This window comes from Peromyscus leucopus, chromosome 17 (genome assembly GCF_004664715.2).
Source record: "Peromyscus leucopus breed LL Stock chromosome 17, UCI_PerLeu_2.1, whole genome shotgun sequence".
Classification (NCBI taxonomy): domain Eukaryota; kingdom Metazoa; phylum Chordata; class Mammalia; order Rodentia; family Cricetidae; genus Peromyscus; species Peromyscus leucopus.
The window spans coordinates 14,052,437-14,058,083 of NC_051077.1; the positions used below are offsets into that span (position 1 = coordinate 14,052,437).

A 5,647-nucleotide genomic window follows, 5' to 3' on the forward strand; every position below is an offset into this window, starting at 1 on the left:
TCAAGGATTTGTGAGATATCACATAATGCACAGATTTGGGGTACCAATTACGTAAACGGTTAGTAGGTTTCTCTTAGTGGCTTCTTCCATCTGTAAGCTAACTCGCAGTCACCCCCAGAAGAAAAAGAAGGAAACTTCATTTTTCAAATGAGCTACAAATGAAAATTACAGATGTTGAGAAGTTGGTAGCAAAAGGAACAAGGCAGCCATTGTCTCCAGTCAACACAAGTCCTGTACTGCATTCTCTTCTTTTTCTTGGTTTTAGTTAATTCTTTTGAAGTATTATGAGTGTGTGTGTGTGTGTGTGTACGTGTATGTGAGTGCAGATGCCTGCCAAGATCAAAGACAGTGTTAGATCCCCCAGCCTTAGGGTTACTGGAGGTCATTAGCTACCCAATGTGGGTGCTGCGAATCGAACTCTGGACCTCCCCGGCATGAGTAGCAAGCACACCTCACAGCTGGACCATTTCTCTAGCTGCTGTGTTCTCTCTGTAACATTTCACCACGCACTCTGTAACTCTTGGAAAACCAGGAAATTGCCTCTTCGTGAAAAATAAATGACAACTGCATGAGGTTATGAGATGTTTGAATGTGAATATTTTAAAATGGAACGTGACTCCTTATGGGAACATTAGCAAGGAGGGATTCCGAAACCAATGTAAACACGCCCTTATGTACTGGGGGACTCTGGGAAGCCAAGACAAGTCTTGGTGTCTGTATTTTCTAAAGATGTGGGTGTACTTCACAGCCAAGTGCTAAAATAAAGGTGTCAGGGATAGACAGAGAAACAACATGTGATTAAAATCTCAGCCTCAAAAGATACTATAGAGGAAACTAGAACGTCACAAGAGAGCTAGCACAGGCCAGCATGTCCCCCATCCAAGTCCTAACCAGGCTAAACCTGCTTAGCATGTCTCCCATCCAAGTACTAACCAGGCTAAACCTGCTTAGCTTCTGAGGTCAGACAAGATCTGGGGCACTTGGGGTGATATGGCCATAGACCCAGCATGTCATTAATTACTACAGAGAAGGGAATGGGTTGATGTTCAATTGTAGAGATTCAGAAGGATCAGAACACTTCCCATAGATTGTGGAGGGCCAGATTGTTTTTATGGAAATAGTTAATGAAAGAATAATAAATTTTGGGAATGTGTGGGACAGGACAGCAGGAAGAAAGGGAGCCAGGTTATATACATGGCTCAAGCTGGTCATTCTGACCAATCTATGTACATAGACATACCTATATTTATACATGTATTTAATGTATGTGTCTATATATTGGACATATACCTCACAATATACTATCACACATGTAATAAGTATTCTTTTGAATTATAGTATTATAGTCTTTGAAGTGGTATTCTGACATTGTTGTATACGTGTGATGTATAGGAAGGCACATGGGACTTTTTTTTTTTTTTTTCTAGGCCTCTCTAGAAAGCCTGAGATTTAGGGGAGCAGAATAACTACTCTAGTTGTCGGCATCAATTACCCAAACCCAGTTGGCACTGGAACAGGCAGGGCTCATGCCCTGTTCAAAGCCTCTTTAAGATTTTTATCTGAAAGGTTGGGGGTGGAGGGGGGGGCAATTATGCAGCAGTTAAGGAGACGTCTTCACGCTTTGCTTCTTAAGACAGGAAGCTCCTTGGGGTAAACTCCCTAGTGGCTGTGCCGCCAGATCCCATAGGTCTGAGCCCTCAGCCTCCAGGAAGCACCCAGAGTGCCCCATTTGAGAGCCTCTCCCTTCTGAAAGCTGTGAGACAGGAGAATCGAACAGCTAAAGGCAAGCAGGGAGGGCTTCAGCTGTCACAGAACGGCCGGTGGCTTTGAGGTCAGTTGTGCAGGTTGCAGTTTTTCTGGCTGCCCCAGCCACATTCCCTGCTGAAGGTAAAGGAAAAAAAAAAGTGAAACAAAAAGAGACGGGTGGTGGAGGGTGGGGTGGTGGTGGGGTGAAGAGGGGTTGGGGGTGGGAGGGAGGTGGGGTGTGGGCCCCCCCACCACGACAAAGCATTATCAGCAGCTTTGATCTCTCCAGGCTGTTTTCTTGCTGCACTCTGGCTTAAAGGGAACAGAAAAAAAAAGAAAGCAGCACTTCAGGCAGGAAGTGTCTATTATTCAGAAATGTAATATAATTATGTGTCTGCATGGCCCAGTTTATCAGACAGCTTTCTCTGGAAGGATGTGGTGGGATTAGACACGCCACCTCCTCTCTTCCCCAGCTCCTTCCCACCCCAGACTCCTACCTCCCCCCACAACCTTAACCCCCCCCCCCAGCCCTCTCCTCTTTTTTTTTTTTTTCTCTTTTTTCCTTCCTCCAGGACACTTCCAATTTCCCAGGTTTCGTGACCACTTACATGTCTTTCCTGAGTGTTTTTATATAGCGTAGGAAATTGGGTAATGAAAGCCGAGTCATACATTTCTGCTTTATGTTTCCAAAGAAGCAAGTGTGACTGTCAGGTTTACAAAAGATTGTTTATGTTCACTGGCGTGAAATGGGGAGCGAGCGTTCGGAGCAGAGAGAGAGAAAGGCCGGCCAGGCTGGGATGACAGCAGCGCATTCATCCTCCACGCTACAGCAGACAAAGCTCGGTCCCTGCCTGACAGGGACCATAAATCATGGGCAGGAGATGCTGTACCTACAGCTTATACCATTCCAGATGACAAACACACAGTAATCCACAGAGCACAGCACTTTCGCTCCCTTCTCCTCTCCCGACACCAGCCTTCTCCCCTCCCCCTCCCCTCCCTCCTCCCTCTTTCTTCTTGTTTCCCTGGCCCTTCTTGTCTTCCCCTCTTCTCTCCCCAAGGTTCCTCCCACCCCTTGCTTCCTGCTCTTTCTCCTCCTCTATCTTCTGGCCGGTGTGGTGCTCTTTCTTTTCCAAAAATGTCTTCTGTTATTTCTCTGCGTTCCTCCTCTGTCACTTGCTAAGTCCCTTTAAATCTGGGCTTGTTATTTCCCATTGTTCAATCTTCTTCCCCACTCTGTTCTCCTGGTTTTTCATTGTATTTAGCTAATTCACTTACACATGCATGTATATAGGCATGTGTGGGTGTGTTTGGGTGCTGGGCATGGAACCCAGAGCATCACACATTGCTAAGCACACGCTGTACTACTGAGGTACATCCCTAGCGCTATAGAAAACAGAAAGATTCTAGCTCCTCCCATCTTTCCACCCCTCCTGTCCTCTCTCTTCTACCTGCCTGATCCCACCTGGTTCCTCTGGAGCCATTGTTCACTAGTGAGAATTTGATCTGGATCTTGAAACTCTGTTGGTATAGAAGGAAAGAGGAGAGACAAGACATGTTCTAGATCAGCGGTTCTCAACCTTCCCTTTAGTACAAATGGCTGTGATCCTTTAATACAATGGTTGCAGTAACCCCCAACCACAGAACTGGTTTTCTTGTTACTTCATAACTATAATTTTGCACCTGTTCCGAAGTGTAATGCAAATATCTGTATTTTCTGGTGGTCTTAGGCAGCCCCCGTGAAAGGGTTCTTCATGACCTACAGGTTGAGAACCACTCTTCTGGAATGTCTGCTCCATCTGCAGGCACTGTGGACCCCTGGTGGGAACAGTCTTAGGGAGAAAAGGGCTCTGGTCTGTGACTATGTGATCCAGACCAAGCTTCCTCCTTCACAAAGGGGGCTACAGGAGAATCTAGAGCTCATGCAAAAACATGGCACGTCTCCTCAACAGAGTGGACCTGTGGGTGGGTGTGACTGGGCACACTCGGAGTTCTGCTGATGTGCTGATTCTTCCGCAGACCTGAGAATCTCCTTGCCTCCTTGTCCCTGTTTCTATGGTGTCTAGAGTTTACTTGGCCTACTCCAGAAACACGTCTTCGATAGCAATCCTTGGTGTTCACACAGGTGATCGGCTACAGATACTTTGGAATGTTACAGGGGACAAGTGTGTACCTCTCACAGTCCCCTCTCATGTGTAGTCACTTATGCTCAGATTTTGAGCAAGATCCCAGATATAAAAGACTAAATCCGAGAGACTCCTCTTCCAGAACTCAGTCTATGTATAACTCAGCTCTGTCTGAAATCTGAGTTCCAAGGAGGCCCTGGCTCCCGAAACGAGGATGGCTGACTGTTCGTTTTTGTCACACTTTGCTTTAACACTAGGATCCTCGCACACCGGCAGCTGTGCAAACTGAGATTGCACAAGCATCACAGACCCATACCATGACATAATAGTGTTTGCTCCTCCTAATTGGTTGCATTCCCCCACCAAGTGTTTTTGAATGTCCAACTACCATCCTGAAGACGTGTTCCATGGAGATGCAGACATTCCAGGTCTTTGTGAATGATCAGTCTCCACTGTGTAGAAATGAAATCCTGACAATGTCGCTGGCTCTTTGGACTCATGGGGCCAAAACAGGCTTGGCCAGGAGATTGGCAACGGTTTTCACAGATGACTTCCAGTCACCTAGCCCAAGAATGACCTCTGGTGGGGAGGATGGCCCAGGCAGCAGGTCAAGGGTCCTCATTCTGTGTTCCTTTGAGGCTTTGAGGGCTTTTCAGAGTCCATTTGACATTGGCTGACATACAGCCCAGCATGACTTAGGTGGTGGGGGAAAGAAAGGAGTATTTCAAAAGGCAGAACTCAAGAAGTTCTTCCTCCAGACAGCACCTGGGTTATTCACTCTGAAGAGCAGGTGAGAAGTTAATGGCTCACCTGGGAGAAAGCAGAGCAATTAATGAAGTCAGGAAAGAGACCCGCAATACGCAGGGAGATCCATGCCTCACCTCCGTCCTCTCTCTCCGCTCATATTTGTTGGGAAGAGGGACAAGAACCCTCTGCGTGGACAACCTTTAAATCAATACCTCCTAATTAACAAAGGATTTCATTCATCAACGTGACAGCAACTCTATTTAGATCATTTCCTTGAACAGTGCTTAGAGGTACGTCTCTCCCCAGCGCCCCTCGCCTCACCTTTTCCAGTTGGCCCGTACCAAGATCTAAGGAGAAAGAGAAGGTAGCCGTCTCCCCAAAGTCTTCCTAATGGGGACCTAGGCTCTCTCCAGTTGGCCTTGTAGGTTGTTACAGAGGCAAGATGACAGTAGGGACTGATGGAGGGAAAGCTGGGCACGGCGGAGCCTCCGTTAGGAGCTCGCCCCATATGCCATCTTGCCATTGTGGACCAGATGGCTACTCTGGCGCCTCCATCTCATTTTTTTTTTTTTTTTTTTAAATAAGGTGCTAAGACTGGGAGAATGAGATGCCAGAGTGACAGAGAAGACTCTGCCCTCCCCGGAGTCAGGGCTCCTGTGAGGATGTTCCTCACTGTGCTGGCTCGCTCGCTTGGCTTGAGACATTCTCTTCCCTCCTCATTTTGTATGATGATGAGCTCGGCTCACCGTCGTGATTAAAAATGGTTAACATTTATTAAACGCTCGCCAGATGTGAAGCACTTCCCCTTCATGTTTTATCTGAGCGAATCTTCTCAACATCATAAGGTGAGTATGGCTTTTTATTCAGACCCAGATTAAGCGACTTGCCCAAATAGAAGATGACTAACCGCTAAGCCTGTTCTTTCAGCCACCAGCTATAATGCCACTTTTAAATTGAAATTACTCCCAAAGGGCATTAAATTAAGCTCTTTACATTTTAGCGTGAATGAATTTAACTGGGACTTTGTG

At 46.6% G+C, this 5,647-nt stretch overlaps 1 long non-coding RNA gene across 1 annotated transcript; it reads left to right on the forward strand.

Moving 5' to 3' along the window:
- The first annotated feature begins 1,633 nt into the window (after window positions 1-1,633).
- Window positions 1,634-5,398, forward strand: LOC119089190. Its single transcript, XR_005093055.1, has 2 exons — window positions 1,634-1,887; window positions 5,205-5,398. It is a non-coding gene; the product is annotated as an uncharacterized LOC119089190 (long non-coding RNA).
- Window positions 5,399-5,647: the final 249 nt, after the last annotated feature.